The following is a 17,421-nucleotide window of genomic DNA, read 5'->3' on the forward strand; positions in this document are numbered from 1 at the left end:
CCTGCAGCCCATCTTTGCCGAAAGCCCTATGATTTAAAACTGAGAAGTTTTTTTTTCTTTTTAAAAATTCTTTATTGTTGAAAGTATTATATATGTCCACCTTTCCCCCCATTGTCCTCTCCCAAAAACTGAGTTTTAAAAAATATTTAATTCATGAAAGATAATAAACCATTATAAGTTCACATGAAAATGTATTTTTAATGGGAAAACCCTTATATTTCTCCAAAGTTTAATGAGAATGTGGCATTATTATATATATTTTGGTTTGTTTTGTTAATCTTTACCTGAGGGTATTTTTTTCCATTGATTATTAGAGAGAGTGGAAGGGAGAAGGAGAGAAACATCATGTGAGAGAGACACATCGACTGATTGCCTCCCGCATGTACCCAACCAAGGCCAGGATCAAACCTGCAACTGAGGTGCATACCCTTGACTGGAATTGAACCCAGGACCCTTCAGTCCTCGGGCTGACGCTCTATCTACTGTGCTAAACCAGCTAGGGACATTATTTTATACTAGAGGCCCGGTGCACAAAATTAGCGCACTCGGGTGTGTGTGTGTGTGGGGTCCCTCAGTCCGGCTTGCACCCTCTTGCAGTCCAGGAGCCCTTGGGGCCTAAGCTGCCAGTTGGACATCCTTAGCGCTGCCGCGGAGTTGGGAAAGGCTCCTGCCACCGCCGCTGTGCTCGCCAGCCATGAGCCCAGCTTCTGGCTGTGCAGCGCTCCCCCTGTGGGAGTGTACTGACCACCAGGAGGCAGCTCTTGCGTTGAGCGTCTGCCCCCTGGTGGTCAGTGTGCATCATAGCGACCAGTCATTCTGCCATTCGGTCAACTTGCATATTAGCCTTTTATTATATAGGATTTTTGAAATCTCTTTAATATTTGGTTTAACAGAAAACATCTGGATTATCCTACCTGCTTCTGCATTTGAGCATTGTGATATACTGTTTTGGCTGAAGCATATAAAGAAATGCCAGCCTCAGAGAGTTAAGTTTGGAAAAGGGAGGTATATTTTAAACTTTTCTTTCCAAATATTCCTTTGATGTCACACCAAACTGGATAAATGTTAGTTTCTAAAGATTATTTATAATATGAAATCTAAAAACAACTTTAATAAACTTGTATTGCATTAAAATCCATCGGTCTGTCTTGCATTTCGAATGCATTCTTACGCTTGCATCATTTTGTAACATCAGGCAGCAGCCTGGGAAATACTAGTCCACTGAGTTATGCAGGTTTCCATATGTTGGCACATTTCACTATACAACATGAGAAAATCACATTCATTAATATCACCACTGATCTCATCAGAAAAGTAAGCAATGAGAAGCCAACCTCACAGTGCTGTATACAAGTTTCCCAAACTTCTAATTGTCACCTGAAAGCTTGAATTTCATCACAGGCATCAAAGTGACATCACTTCCTTCATTTTCAAGAAAATGTCTGCTAAATACTAAAATTTGAATAACCACAACTTGTCAGTTGTTCTTTCAATAGAAATGGTGTTCCATGAAATAAATGGGTAGTTCGTCTTATAACTCTGACAATTACACAAGTGCTTTTCCATGGATAAGTTTTCTATTCCCATGTGCAGCAAAAGTGCTTATGGTGTAGCATTATTTCCTCAGGGTTGCAAAACACTCTGTGTTGCCACAAAATAGCTGCATTCTGCCATACTACTGCGCTGAGTTCCTGAACTGCTTTTTAATAGTTTTTCTTTTGTTTCATTTTTGATCAACTCTAGTCAGTTTTCAGTTCCCATTGTCTTTATTAAGTTATGTCATTCTTCTTCTAATTTTCTACATTTAATATCATTTAGCCCTTTGCACTCGCTTGCTTTTTTCTCGATTCCTTTATTCTACTCGGGATTTAATTTTTTAAATACCCCAGATTTTACAAAGCGTGGCAGTAGAATAAAAAACTGGAGTTTCTTTTCATACAAACTTATTTATTTGGATTTTTTTATATTTCAAATTATTGACACATTCAATAACTGTCACACTTGACATCCGAGTGCAAAAGGTTAGAAGAAGTCCAGATAAACAAGCATGGCTGAAAATTTGTTAAAAGCCCTTGTAGACTCTGAGTCAGAGATAGGGATACTCTTCCATCAAAAAAAGAAAGCAGTTTAAGTGCCTTGGCTTCATGTCAGTGGCGGAAGGAAGAATGTAAAGCTCTATCATTTATATGTACCTTTGGGTAAGTATGTAACTTCTTTGAGCTCTGATTCCTCATTTATAAAATGGGAATAATATCTGCCTTATCGAGTTGTTGCTAGAATAAAAATCAACAATCCTAGGATTTTATAATAAACTAGAGGCCCGGTGCATGAAATTTGTGCATGGGAGGGAGGGGTCCCTCAGCCCAAACTCGCTCTCTCGCAAACCAGGACCCTTGGGGGACATCCCTCTTGCAATCTGGGACGCTGCATGCACCAGTGACCATACTTTTCATACAGGTGAAAGGCATCTTGCTGTTGTATGGGCAGCTACATTTTTTTTGCCCCGATTATAAAAAGTAGTACATAACATGATCCTTCTGAGGCAGTAGTACCATTTTCCTCATCTTATGGGTGGAAAAACTGAAGCAGAGAGAAGTTAAGTAATTGGCTTTGTCCCACAGTTATAAGTGTCAGAATCAGGGCTGACCACAAAATGTGCAAGCCAGAGTCCATGCGTGTCATCACCGCATCATCCTATTTTTTCGGTGCCAGGTTTTAATTTTTAAATCTAAGAGACTGCTCCCAATATAGAGGATAGGGTCCCTAGCCCTGGCCGGCGATCAGGGCCGATCTGTGGGGCGACTGGCAGGGCAATCAGGGGGCCCCTGCTGGCACCCGCCTTGGCTGGTGGCCTGGTGCCACACGCTCACTGGCCCCGCCCCCTGCCAACCTGTTCAGTCGATGTGCATATTAGGGTTTTATATAAATAAATGTATATAATACCCCACAGAGTTGTTGCAGGAATTAAGCAGCACACATTAAGTCACTCCATTGTACTGCAGATTGCATTATTTCTGATGAGAAGTCAGCAATCATTCTTATCTTGGTTTCTCTGGCCACTTTTCAGATTTTTCTCTTTATCACTGGTTTTCAGCAATTTGATTACAATGTGCCTTGATGTGGTTTTCTATGTATTTATCCTGTTTAGCCTTCACTGGGCTTCCAAGATTAACAAATCGATATTTTAAAATCAAATCTGGAAAAGTGTTCTCCCCCATACCTGAGACTCCAATTACATACACTATGTTAGAACAGTTGGTATCATTCCACAGTCTCTGTTCTTTTCACCCACGTTTTCTGTGTGCTTCAGTTAGAATAGTTCCTGCTGTCCTGTCTTCAGGTTCACTGATTTTGTAGGCAGATTCTGAAATGGCTCCCAATAATCCTGCCTCCTGCTTGTCACACCCTTCTGTAATCTCCTTGTTTGTGGGCTTGACCTAGAGACTTGCTTTTTTTTTTTCTATGTGGGATGGTTGATCTTGAGCCTCCAGGGAGCAAGCTGTCCCCAGACTTCTCCAAGTCCACATTTCTTTGTCTCCAATTTTTACATGTCCAAAGACAGGGAACCACAGACACACCTTTGTAGGAGGGTTAGAGACATAGTTCTGATGAATAAATACAGCAAAAGTGTTGGGATGTTACTGCTGAGACCAGGTTACAAACAATTATGACTTCTTTCTTGCTAGAACTCTCCTGCTCTTGGCTTCTTTGGTGAAGCCAGCTGTGTGCCACCTCATAAGCTTCCCCATAGAAAGGCCCAAGTGACAAAGAACTAAGGGTGCTCACAAGGAAATAAACTCTGCCAGCAACCGCTCAGTGAGCTGGGAAGCAGATCCTGCCTGATTGAACCTGGAGATGACTGTGTCCCCGAATGACACCTTGATTGCAGTCTTGTGAGAGACCCTGAGGCAGAAGACCCAGCTGAGCTGTGCTGGATTCCTGACCACAAAACTGTGAGATAATAAATGTTGTTGCTTTAAGACACCAAGTTTTGGAGCAATTTATGATGCCACAATAGATAATACACTGACCTTTTAAATTAATATCCCTAATCTGCTCCCATCAGTGAATTTTTTGATTGAGGTATTGTATTTCTCAACTCCAGAATTTTCATGTGGTTCTTTTTTAATAGTTTCAATTTTTCTTTTTTTTTGAGTTCTGGTTTTCCTTTAAATCTTTGAACACATTTATATTAGCTATTTTAAAGTACATCAGGTCATCGAATTAACATCATTTTGTTCAACACTGTTTCATTAATGTTGATGAGGAAAAAAAAATTGATTCCTGGCTTGGGGCCACTGTCTGTGTGGAGTCTGCATGTTCTCCCCATGTCTGCATGAGTTTTCTCCAGGTACATCTGGAAGATGTGCACATTAGGTTCACTGGTTGTCTGAGTATGGAGGGTGTGAGTGTGCCCTGCAATGGAAGGGCATCCTGTTCAGCACTGGTTTCTGCCTCGAGCCCTGAGCTGCTGGGATAGGATCTGGCCACCTGGGAGCCTGAACTGGAATAAACAGATGGGGAAATAATTACCTTGTTTTTATTAATCTTTCTTAAATGTATATATAGTTCACGTTTACTTCAGTGTTTAACACTACAAGTATTTGGGGTCTTTAGAAGTTTGGTGATTTTTTTTGACCAGAAATATGCTTTAGGAACTTAACATTTGTTTATATCAACTAGTCTATGGTAAAATTGGTTTCATTATGTATCATTTTGCTTAAAGTTCCAGTTTCCAAGAACCTACCGACAACATTAATTGAAGACTTACTGTAATTATCTGCTAATTCTATCATCTTTGCCATTTCTGGCTGTTTCTACTGATAGATTTTTCTCCTGGTTATAGGACACATTTTCCTTCTTCTTTGTTTAGTAATTTTTGATTGAATGCTGGACACTATACACATTACATTGTGGGGTGTCTGCATTTTGTTTTCATCCTTTAAAGAGTATTGGGCTTAGTTCTGGATCAGTTTTCTCTTTTTAAGACTCCATTTAAAGCTTTATTAGGCAAAGATTGAAGCAATCTTTAATACAGGGCTAGTTTAGTCATACTCCTAAGATGGGCCTTTCTGGAGTCACTACCAAATACCCTGGATGCTCCGCTCTGGTTGGCCAGAACTCAATTTTATAGCGCCCCAGTAGTTGTTCTCTGACCAGCCTTGTGAGGTCGCACTCCAGGAGGCACAGCTGAGTATACAGACAAAGATTTAAGGGCCTTTTTTATAGCTTTCAGTGTAGCTCCCTCCTCCATACTTTATTTTGCAAATTTCAGTTGCTTCAGCCTCCTCCAACTCTGATCTCTTCCTCCCAACTCACTGAGCCTGCTGCACTCTTCTTGGGCAACGCTGGAAGAAAGCTGAAGTGATAGTAGGTCTCACCTCATTTGTTTCCCTTCTCTCAGGGCTCATAGGCTTGTGCTGCCTGTTTTCTAGCCTGAAAACAGTTCCTTTTACTTTGTGCAGTTTTCCAGTCATTTATGATAGAAGGGCTAATCTGTTAGCAGTTACCCTGTCCTGGAAGTAGCCTATGGGAGTCTTATAAGCAATACAAATTTTGATTTTAATGAAAGAATGGCTTACTTTTTCCATGCCTATAAGAATAACTTAAAATCTAAGCACTCCATTTATTTATTATGAAAACACAATTTGGAGCTTGGCAGGAGGCAAGGGAAACAGATTTCCCCCATCATTTATCCAGCTGAGAAATCTTTTTTTTTTTTTTTTTTTTTTTTTAAATTTCTTTATTGATTAAGGTGTCACATATTTGTCCTCATCCCCCCATTCCCATCCCACCCTTCTCCCCACGCATGCCCCAATCCCCTGTTGAACTTAACCGTTGGATAGGCTTATATGCATGCATACAGGTCCTTTGGTTGAACTCTCCCCCTCCCCCCACCCTCCCCCTACCCTCCCCTATCCTCCCTCTGAGGCCCGATAGTCCGATCGATGCCTCCTTGATTCTGGTTCTGTTCTTGTTCCTCAGTCTATGTTGTTCATCATTTCCTCTAGATGAATGAGATCAAATGTCACTAGATATATACTAATAAGAACTGAATGTGAGACGAGCAATAATATTTATGCTGACAGGCAAATGAATCAATCTGTAGTGAGCTTCCCCCTGGACCAACAGTTCTTTTGAGACCCAATTTCGATGACCAGTAGTTCCTTATGTGTACATGTCAGCACTGACCCCTCAGCTCTGGATGGTGGACAATTGGTGGTAACGGAGGTCCGACTCCCTCTGGTTTGGTCTCGGCCGAACCCAGGGGCACGGCGTCACCCGGACTAAGGGGCACGTGGCCTCACCCATACCCAAGGGGCGCGTGGTCTCACCCGGGCCTGGGACCCAGCCTCACCCGGATGGATCCAGGGGCGCACGGCCTCACCCGGACCCAGGATCTGGCTTCACCCGTACCCAGGGACGCTTGGCCTCTCCCAGACCCAGGGGCACGTGGCCTCACCCGGGCCTAGGTGCACGAGGCCTCACCCGGATCCTGGGACACCTGGTCTCACCCGGACCCAGGGATGCTTGGCCTCTCCCAGACCCAGGGCCACTTGGGCTCACCCGGGCCTAGGTGCACGAGGCCTCACCCGGATCCAGGGACACATGGTCTCACCCGGACCCAGGGACGCTTGGCCTCTCCCAGACCCAGGGCCACTTGGGCTCACCCGGGCCTAGGTGCACGAGGCCTCACCCGGATCCAGGGACACATGGTCTCACCCGGACCCAGGGACGCTTGGCCTCTCCCCGACCCAGGGCCACTTGGGCTCACCCGGGCCTAGGTGCAAGAGGCCTCACCCGGATCCAGGGACAAATGGTCTCACCCGGACCCAGGGATGCTTGGCCTCTCCCAGACCCAGGGCCACTTGGGCTCACCCGGGCCTAGGTGCACGAGGCCTCACCCGGATCCTGGGACACATGGTCTCACCCGGACCCAGGGATGCTTGGCCTCTCCCAGACCCAGGGCCACTTGGGCTCACCCGGGCTTAGGTGCACGAGGCCTCACCCGGATCCAGGGACACCTGGTCTCACCCGGACCCAGGGACGCTTGGCCTCTCCCCGACCCAGGGCCACTTGGGCTCACCCGGGCCTAAGTGCATGAGGCCTCACCCGGATCCAGGGACACATGGTCTCACCCGGACCCAGGGACGCTTGGCCTCTCCCAGACCCAGGGCCACTTGGGCTCACCCGGGCCTAGGTGCACGAGGCCTCATCCGGATCCAGGGACACATGGTCTCACCCGGACCCAGGGACGCTTGGCCTCTCCCAGACCCAGGGCCACTTGGGCTCACCCGGGCCTAGGTGCACGAGGCCTCATCCGGATCCAGGGACGCATGGTCTCACCCGGACCCAGGGACGCTTGGCCTCTCCCAGACCCAGGGCCACTTGGGCTCACCCGGGCCTAGGTGCACGAGGCCTCACCCGGATCCTGGGACACATGGTCTCACCCGGACCCAGGGACGCTTGGCCTCTCTCAGACCCAGGGCCACTTGGGCTCACCCGGGCCTAGGTGCACGAGGCCTCACCCAGATCCAGGGACACATGGTCTCACCCGGACCCAGGGACGCTTGGCCTCTCCCAGACCCAGGGCCACTTGGGCTCACCCGGGCCTAGGTGCACGAGGCCTCACCCGGATCCAGGGACACATGGTCTCACCCGGACCCCGGGACGCTTGGCCTCTCCCAGACCCAGGGCCACTTGGGCTCACCCGGGCCTAGGTGCACGAGGCCTCACCCGGATCCAGGGACACATGGTCTCACCCGGACCCAGGGATGCTTGGCCTCTCCCAGACCCAGGGCCACTTGGGCTCACCCGGGCCTAGGTGCACGAGGCCTCACCCGGATCCAGGGACACATGGTCTCACCCGGACCCAGGGACGCTTGGCCTCTCCCAGACCCAGGGCCACTTGGGCTCACCCGGGCCTAGGTGCACGAGGCCTCACCCGGATCCAGGGACACATGGTCTCACCCGGACCCAGGGACGCTTGGCCTCTCCCCGACCCAGGGCCACTTGGGCTCACCCGGGCCTAGGTGCATGAGGCCTCACCCGGATCCAGGGACACATGGTCTCACCCGGACCCAGGGATGCTTGGCCTCTCCCAGACCTAGGGCCACTTGGGCTCACCCGGGCCTAGGTGCACGAGGCCTCACCCGGATCCTGGGCCACATGGTCTCACCCGGACCCAGGGATGCTTGGCCTCTCCCAGACCCAGGGCCACTTGGGCTCACCCGGGCTTAGGTGCACGAGGCCTCACCCGGATCCAGGGACACATGGTCTCACCCGGACCCAGGGGCGCTTGGCCTCTCCCCGACCCAGGGCCACTTGGGCTCACCCGGGCCTAAGTGCATGAGGCCTCACCCGGATCCAGGGACACATGGTCTCACCCGGACCCAGGGATGCTTGGCCTCTCTTAGACCCAGGGCCACTTGGGCTCACCCGGGCCTAGGTGCACGAGGCCTCACCCGGATCCTGGGACAAATGGTCTCACCCGGACCCAGGGACGCTTGGCCTCTCCCAGACCCAGGGCCACTTGGGCTCACCCGGGCCTAGGTGCACGAGGCCTCACCCGGATCCAGGGACACATGGTCTCACCCGGACCCAGGGACGCTTGGCCTCTCCCAGACCCAGGGCCACTTGGGCTCACCCGGGCCTAGGTGCACGAGGCCTCATCCGGATCCAGGGACGCATGGTCTCGCCCGGACCCAGGGACGCTTGGCCTCTCCCAGACCCAGGGGCACGTGGCCTCACCCGGGCCTAGGTGCCCGAGGCCTCACCCGGATCCAGGGACACATGGTCTCACCCGGACCCAGGGACGCTTGGCCTCTCCCAGACCCAGGGCCACTTGGGCTCACCCGGGCCTAGGTGCACGCGGCCTCACCCGGATCCAGGGACACATGGTCTCGCCTGGACCCAGGGGTGTGTGGGCTCTCCCAGACCCAGGGGCGCTTGGCATCGCCCGGGCACGGGATCCAGCGTCATCCGGGTCCAGGGGCACTTGGCCTCACCCGGACCCGGAGTCCGGCCTCACCTGGACCCAGGGGCATGTGGCCTCACCTAGACCCAGGGACGTGAGGCCTCACTTATACCCAGAGGCGTGTGACCACACCCGAGCCCAGAGGCGCGCAACCCCGCCCGCACCCGGGTCTCAGCGGGGCCCCGTCTTCCCGATCCCAATTCCTGCCGGTCAATCCCCCCTCAGCAATTCCCCTGGCCATCCTTCCGGAGCTCCAGTATGGCTGCTGCAGAACTCGTCGGGCGGCGGCTCGGTGAAGCTCCAGTGCACCCGGTGCATGGCGGTGGGCCAGTCTGGCGTCGCTGTGTCGGCCCTTGGGTCTGCATCGGTGGCCGGTCGCCGAGCATGCGCACCTGGCCGCTTCCGGGGCGTTGAGATTCTTGACGGACTCAGAGGTCAGCAAGCGCGGAGTCTCCCACCCCATGTCTCATAGGGGCTCGTCTGTCCGTGCTTGGCTGCCAGTGGAGCCGTCCCCTCAGCCGGAGACCGCCGGGGGAACTGCGCCGAGCACGTTCCAGGCCGCTGTTGTATCGCCTGAGCCATAGTTCTTTTGTGTCGCCTGAGCTGTAGTTCTTAAAGTGTGGTCTTTGGGTCACCGGCATCAGCATCATCCCACATCCCCCTCTTTTATTCTAGTTGTAGAGCATCTACTCAGCCAGCCCTATGGTGGTCTTGGATGGCGTCTGCTCTGCTCTCTTGTCGTAGTCTCAAAGTTGTTGTGGTAGGCAACAATCAGGCTTCCGCCCTATGCCTCCATCTTGGTCCTCCTTTGTATAGTTAAGTCTTGATTGTTGTTGGTGTCACTGGGGGGGCTCTCTTTGTCTATAAAGGAAGAGTTGCTGTGCAGGAGACACGTTTATGGGCCGGATCTTGGTGCAGCAAAGCTTTGGCGCTCACTGAATATTCCCGTTGAATGTGTCCCTTATGCACGTGGTTGAAATCTGGTGTCATCTCCCACAGACCACTAGATGCCCTCGTTTCTGGGTCTCCAATGGGGTGTAGATCAGCTACTGCCTTAGGCACTCAGCAAGGATTACAGCAAAAACTGTAGTTTCTTCCTCCTGTCTGAGTGGCCCTGGAGCAGTCCGACTAGAACAGCAGATCATCTGGTCCGCTGCCAGAGGGCAGTCCACCCACATGCATAAGCCGTTGCTTGGGGCGCAGGTGTGCCTGCAAGACTTGCGGGGCAGGTCTTCAAGACGTGCTGGGCGGGACCCAGGGCGGGGCGGGGTCTCAGGGCGCCAACAGGCCATGGTGCGGCGAGCCTCGATGGCTGTGAGTCTGGTCCTTCTGCCTTCCATGTATCTAAGTCCCCTCGTTCCGCACTCCAGCGCAGCAAACACTGATTGCTGGGCGCACCTCTGCAAGAGTCCCGCCTCTCCCCGCAGGCATCTGGGTTTCCCGGGGTTCGCCAGAAGATGGGTTTCAGGGTGATGGAGAGCTAATCTCCCTTAGGTTTGGAACAAAAGCCCCTTTCCCCCGCCACCAGCCAGACCCACGCACCTCCACACCTCATCCCCTCCGATTTCGCTGGGTGCGAGGCAACAGAACAGCCTTTAACCTCCGCCGCCATCTTTTTCAAACTTCTCAATTTGTACTTCTTAATCCCTTCATTTCAGTCAACTTTACTGAAGTCTAGCGCCGCCGGGAGGTGCACGGAAAGGGCGCCCGGGCCTCCGTCCGGTGCGCGGTGCGCGCGTCCCGCGAAACCAGGCGCGCGAGGGCCGCGCGGCTGGGACGGGCGCTGGGCGGCCGCCGAGCTCCAGGCACCGCCATCGCCGCGTTCCGGACGTCGCCGCCGCGGCGTCCCCCCAATTTATACTTCTTAATCCCTTGAATTCAGTCAACTCTACTGAAGTCTAGCGCCGCCGGGAGGTGCACGGAGAGGGCGCCCGGGCCTCCGTCCGGTGTGCCGGGTGCGCGGCCCGCGGCACCAGGCGCGCGGGGGCTGCGCGGCGGGGACGGGTGCTGGGAGGCCGCCGGGCTCCCGGCGCCGCCGCTGTGGCGGCGTCCCCAGCGTCCCGGGCCGGGCAGCCTGCGGGGGCGGCGGAGTTGCGAAAGTGAGTGAGTTTCCCAGGGTTTCGCCCGGAATGGGGTTCAGTGCAATCGGAGCTGGTGCTCAGCGCACTCCGGAGCCTTTATCTCCTTCCTGCCAGTGAACTCCGGCCAGGTCATCAGCCGCCCCCTCTTCTCCGGTTCCATCCTCCCCGCAGGCGCGTGTGCTCGTGTCTCCGCCCGTTTCTCCATACCTCAGGCTTTTACGGCTTCCCCGACTGTCCCCGTGGCCTTCTCCTTCCCCCCAGCTGTGGGCATTTCAGTCCGCCAGCTCTCCTGTGGTTCTGGACAATGTCCGTTCTGACCTCTAGTTGTATTTTTGAAATTGTTGTGCCCGGCTGCAGGTTAGGTGTTTAACCTATGCCGCCATCTTGGTTTCTCTTCTGAGAAATCTTTCACACAGAGTTTTTCAGCAGAAAACAGTCCCTGCCTTTACCCTCTTCTCAATTAGGATCTCTTCTGAAGTTAAAATGAAGAAAAAAAGAATTTGAGGAAATGGTAATACAAATCTAGAAAAATGTGTAAATATGCAAATTCTCCATTATACCCAGATAACGATTTCGTTATTATGGGTCCATAGGCCCAGGTCAACAATTAAGGGAAAACTTAATAAGGAAAAAGAATGCTTCTCCCAAGGAAGGAAAAAAGTTCATACCTCAAAAATGTTTTCTATTCTAACAAATATCAATATTCTGTTCAAAGCAAGTAAATTCTTTGTTTATTAATAAGTCCTATGGAAAAATGAGGAAAGTTTATAGGAAATGTAAGAAAACCCACTAGCCAATCTTGATCACAAACACAGACATTCTACATGTTACACAGTTAGCAAACATGTCCTCAACAGCCTCTATGGAGCAACTGTAGCACCTGATAATGAATATGGGGGGGGGGGTTTCCTTTTATTTTTTTAAACAATTTTTGTTTTATTTTTTAAAATATATAGTTTTATTGATTTCAGAGAGGAAGGGAGATAGAGAGAGAGAGAGAGAGAGAGAGAGAGAGAGAGAGAGAGATATCAATGATGAGTAAGAACCATCAATCAGCTGCCTCCTGGGGATGAGCCCGAAACCCAGGCATGTGCCCTTGACTGAATTGAACCTCGGACCCTTCAGTCTGCCGGCCAACGCTCTATCCCCAGCTAGGGCCGGGAGATGTTCTTATAATCTGTATGGGGCTCAGAGAAGAACCTCCCGCCTCCTGAATTCAGAGTGCTGACCCTCCAGAGACTACACACTGTACCAAAACACTCTTTTCCAGAAACTACAGAGACAAGCACACTGGGCCCAGTGTCTATCACACGCGGAGGGTGAACAGCAGGAGCTGGTTAAGAACAAGAGGCCGGGTGTGCCTTTTCACTATAACCTTGAGACCTTCTCCATTGTGCCTCCCCATTTCTTTGTTGAAGAGCCTCCCTTGCTCTTGCACAATCCACATTCCAGAAGCAACTTTCAAATGCTCAAAATGCCCAGGCTGAGTTAAGAGTCACTGAGCACTGACGTAGCCCCTGGACAGAAGCTGCTGAATTTCTGGAGGAAGCAGCTGGGAGTCTACACCGGCGTGCCTAGTGCACACGTCAGGTGTCCGTTAACGAATAGGTCAGACAACGGGACACATGCTGGGTTAGCTCCCTCGAGCTAAGTTTACAGGGGCCTGGCCAATGTTATCTAGCCCCCGAGAAAGGTCCCCTGAAGCACAGATTGCAGCTTGAGGTTACTGGAAACCAAACGGAGTCAAAAAACTGCAGAATGCAGCCTGGCGTTCGGTGATGCAAGTTCACCCCAAGCTTATAGATTTTCTCCACCTTTATCCTGTGGCACACTCCAGGTCTCTTCCTTCCATACACTTGGAAAAATTGAGGTGGTCTCCCTGGTTGCCTAAACCCATCTCCCAGCAGCTCCCTCGTTTTGGAAGAAGATGATAAATAAATCAAAATGCACTAAGCAGCACTTCCACAGGCACTCGCCTCCTTCACTGAACGTGCACCTCATCAATCACACTATTGTCTGCTTGAAAGGCGAGCCTTGTAAATGTCATATCCACTCAGGCCCAAGGAGAGGCGCATCCACATGCAGCAAGGAGTTTTAATTGGGTAGTGTAATTAAACTAAAAAACCCCAGCAGACTCCCTTTGACAGGATAGATGAAGACCCCTTTTAATAGGGCTAGGAAACATATCTGTTAAAAGGATGAGGCACTGCCTGCTCCTGATTGTGCTCCAGAGTACTTTTATGAAAAGGCAATTCAATAACTGGGGCATTTAATATGTTCGTGTCCATTGTGCTCTGTAATCGAGCAGTACTTACCGTATTTGATCTGGAACTTATGAAATAAGTCCTTGTCAGAGAATAACAACACAACGTAGCTGGCCCACCTAACGTTAGAAGTGTCTGGACGTCCTGGGAACCGACAGAGCCTGAGGATGGGCTGCAGCTTCTCTGGGCTACAGGTCCATGTGAGTATAAATGCAAGTGCCCTACCTACTGGGGCCTACAGTTTGCCGCCACGTGCACGTGCACGGCCATGGCCAGCCACCCACCTACCTCAGGTGTAGCTCTTATATTCAGCGGTGGCCAACATCATCCTCATTTTCCTTTTATGTATTCTCCTGAGAATTTAAATATGACAAAATTCCTGGGTACCTCCTCCTTTAGGAACAGGAATACCTGTCACATCGGTGTGTGTGTGCACGTATTTTCTCTGCTAGAACTACCCTTGTCAAATAGGGAGAAAATGAATCAGGTGGTCAGAAAATTCAGTGCATGGACTCGGGTGTACCCAAGTCAATTTCAGTAACAAAACCCGAGTCCTTCTGCCAACTCTTTGTTGGGAGAGGGGATGTGCGCGCGCACACTCACACACACACACACACACACACACACACACACACACACACTAGTGGCCTGCAGCTCCACAAGCAAGGTAACAGAATTAGTAAGAACACAGGGCTGTCTTATAAGCAGAACATGACAATCCCTTTCAGATGGAATGCTAGTGTCCCAAGGTCAAGGTTAGGGGACCCAGCATCTGGGTAGATCAAGGGAACCTCTGAGCTGGGGCTCAGGTGGGGTACGTAGGCAAGATTTCAGACTTCCCCATGTATAGTTTCCTAAAAACAGATACTTAGCTTAATTTACAAAGACCTTCAAGTCAGTTTGCCTGGCCCCTCAGACTGATTTTTGTTTTTGAAAGGTTTGTTTAATGACTGCTTTTACTCCCCATAAAGCCTCCTTGGAACTCTGCAAACCTTTGAACACTCTTAATACTGTTTTTTCCTCTATGAGTTGATGAACCCTTTAAGGACATGTAAGTGAATGCATATAGTCTATGAAAACTGGATACCGAATTAAAAGATCAAATATCTTTAGGCTTAAATGAAAACTACATAAAAGCATTTCAGCCATCAATTTGGCTATCACTTCTAGCCAGTATGAATTCTGCTGGAAAAGCTATTTTCGTGCAGATGTGGAATTCAATGGGAAAGACTGACTCGTGTACCAACATCAATCAAAATGTCGACTTCCCTGGCAGCTCTCAACAGTAAGGCAGGTTCAAAGGTCACAGGATAAAGAAAAAGCCAAGCTCTGGTTCAGCTCTAATATCTCCTCGATAGAAGTCTTGCGAAAGTACCCCCTTCTGTATTAGCCTTGCTTTCATTAATCTTCTTGCCATCTTCTTTAACTAGTCATGCAGAACCGCTCGATAGCGAGACGTATAATGGGGAAGGCCCTGTGCCTATTACCGCGTTAACATTCTCTTAAGCCCCAGTGCAACAATGGGACAGGAAGGCACAGGAAATCTGCAACTGCAGGGTGCAGTGCAGGCAATTCAATTACAGCCCGGCTTACCTATGTAATTCTGACCTATAAAACACAAGAGGCCTTTGTGTCGAACTGGTTTGGCTATTAAGGTTCCTGAAGATCACAACAATGGTGATCTTTTCTATTTAAGCTAAATCAATGTGGACAAATCATTATTCAGGAGCTTTAATTTAATTAGTAAATTAAATACACTACTTTACAGATCTTGTCAAGTACTTATGAAAAGAAAGATTCATTTAAGCAGGAGGTCACCAATAAGCCCAGCTAATTTAACTCACAACCTTAACTGAATCTCATTGCAAATATTCCGCAGATTCTATTCACGAGGGGGGCTTACCAGTCTCCCACCGCTGTGTTAACTCAATCCCAGAGTTCCTACCCTGTAGCCAAACAGTATTTTGGACAAAAACAAACCAATAAGCAAACAAACCCCAAACCAATAATCCCCCACCAACATAACCAGCATCAACAGAATCAGATTTCCTTTAAATTATACTATTGCGAGAGAATGTAATCAGGTTACCTCTATTATGCTGCTTCCTTACGGTTTTATATTATCTATATTTAATTGAGATACAGAGCTCTTTTTCAGCTATAAAGACGACAGCTACTTTATTAAGGTTTACTAGGAAATCCGATTTCTTAATGACAGGCTGCTTCCTTTAAAGACCCTGAACCTGCACAACCTTCCTATGAGAAAAGCAGACCTGGCCTGGCTGAGCCTGGTAGTTTATGTGAATACAGCTGAGAGTCTCAGATGGGTGCTAGTTCACAGGAGGTAGGTCCCTTGCTTTTGTTTCAGTGTTGGAATTCGAGGCAAGCACTTAAAGAGAGAGCCTGCTGTATTCAAAGCCTATGCGAGGCCTGTGTGACGATGGAGAATTATTTCTCTAAGATCTTTAACCATGGCAGCTTCTGATATGGAAACATTCTCCTTTCCTATGTGCCATACACATCTCTGTTCAGTTAAAATTAATCCATCTCTTAGAGGTTTGTGACAGCCTTCAAAACAGCAAAAGATATCCATAGGAGTGGCAAATCCAGACTGAGAAATCACTGATTTAAATAATAATGGCAGCATATGCTATTTTTCTTTTTAAAGTCTGGGAAGGCAGAAATTATTCTTAATTTCTGCACTTTGGAGACCCAGATTTTCTCAACTAAGTCTTTTAAGAGTCCATATTTACAATGTCCAATGTTTAAAAAAGGCGTGTCTCTATTTAGTCCTCCAGTTCCAGGGACAGAGCACCGAACCTCCCTCCGAGAGCCCGGCCGGAGAGGGAGGAGTCAGGTGGGGAAACAGCCACAGAGCTGCTCTTCATGGAGCATGGCTCCAGAGCCTGGTCCCTCTGGCCCACAATGGATGTAATTATGCGTTTCACTGCAGGCGCGCTAATGCTCAGTCCCTCTGCCAAGTCAGCTGTTCACACACTTTTTGGAAATGGCATCCATTAAACTTGAGTTGTGTTCATGACGACCAAATTAATGGCTTGACAGCAGCTTTCTCAATAAACACTGCAAACTGGCCATATTTGAAGGTTTTTAAAAATCATTTCTTTTTTTGTTCAAAATCCTGACAAACATGTCTCAAGTAAGACCAGGAACAACTTCATTATCCTCCCTTTTTGTGAAGAAGGCTGTTTAATAACACGTTCGCTCTGTGTTCACAATGAAATTATTTTAGTTGGTCACACGTTCTAGTCTTCAGCAAGACACTTGTGTTACAGGAGATAAAAACATGAAAAAGGAAATATATTGCAGAAATCAAAAACCTTATCTACTTCTAGACTCTCTCTCTTTGCCATAATTCATTCAAGAAGGCCCTAAGAATAATTTTTGATGTAAACTCAGCTACAAACATACATCACTATGCTGATAACAATCACAGACTAAACTTATGAAATATAGTGACTTTCATTTCTTTAGTGCTGTTAAAATAACTTTTTTCTAAGGTTCAACAGACACAAAAGATAAAAAGGGTTACCATTAATCCTTTAAAAAAAGCAGCAGCAGTTCAGTAGATTAATTCTGTGGTCTGATGATGGTCTTGAAGATGAACTTTTTATAGATTAACTCACTGAATTAATTTGATGAAGATACTGGAAATCATAAAAAAACCCAGCATCAAGCCGATTCATTTAATACATCTTTGTTTGGGCACTTTAAACATCAATTATGTTGAATAACTTTGGGTTTCTAAATTCTGGCCTCATTCAGTTCAATTTCAAGACAGCAAACATTCCCTGAGGACACCTCTGCAGGCACTGTGCTAGGGCTTGAGGATACAGAAACCAGGTCCTGGGCCACTCAGTTCAGCATGGAGAGGGGTGGGAGAGAGGGGCAGACCCCAAATAAGAACAGCACAGTGTGGGAGGTGCTTTACCAGCAGTGTGCACAACTCCTGGCAGAGGGAGAGCCTGGCATTTGAGCTGGATCTGAAGAATGAGTGGGCTGGGTGGGCACAGGTAATGGAAGTGTCCGGGAGTTAGGGGGCCAGGTTGGAGGGATATTCCAGGCAGTGTGGAACTGCAAA

The 17,421-nt window shown here is 49.0% G+C and overlaps 1 protein-coding gene and 1 non-coding gene across 15 annotated transcripts in view; both read right to left on the minus strand.

The window, feature by feature from the left end:
* MAPKAP1 (MAPK associated protein 1) overlaps nt 1-17,421 on the minus strand; it is a 199,553-nt gene that overhangs the window by 11,948 nt on the left and 170,184 nt on the right. The gene's annotated exons all lie outside the window — the stretch shown is intronic.
* Nucleotides 3,461-3,591, minus strand: LOC114227705 (small nucleolar RNA SNORA38). The gene has a single exon (XR_003613782.1). It is a non-coding gene; the product is annotated as a small nucleolar RNA SNORA38 (small nucleolar RNA).

Source organism: Eptesicus fuscus, chromosome 15 (assembly GCF_027574615.1).
Source record: "Eptesicus fuscus isolate TK198812 chromosome 15, DD_ASM_mEF_20220401, whole genome shotgun sequence".
In the NCBI taxonomy this organism is placed as follows: Eukaryota; Metazoa; Chordata; class Mammalia; order Chiroptera; family Vespertilionidae; genus Eptesicus; species Eptesicus fuscus.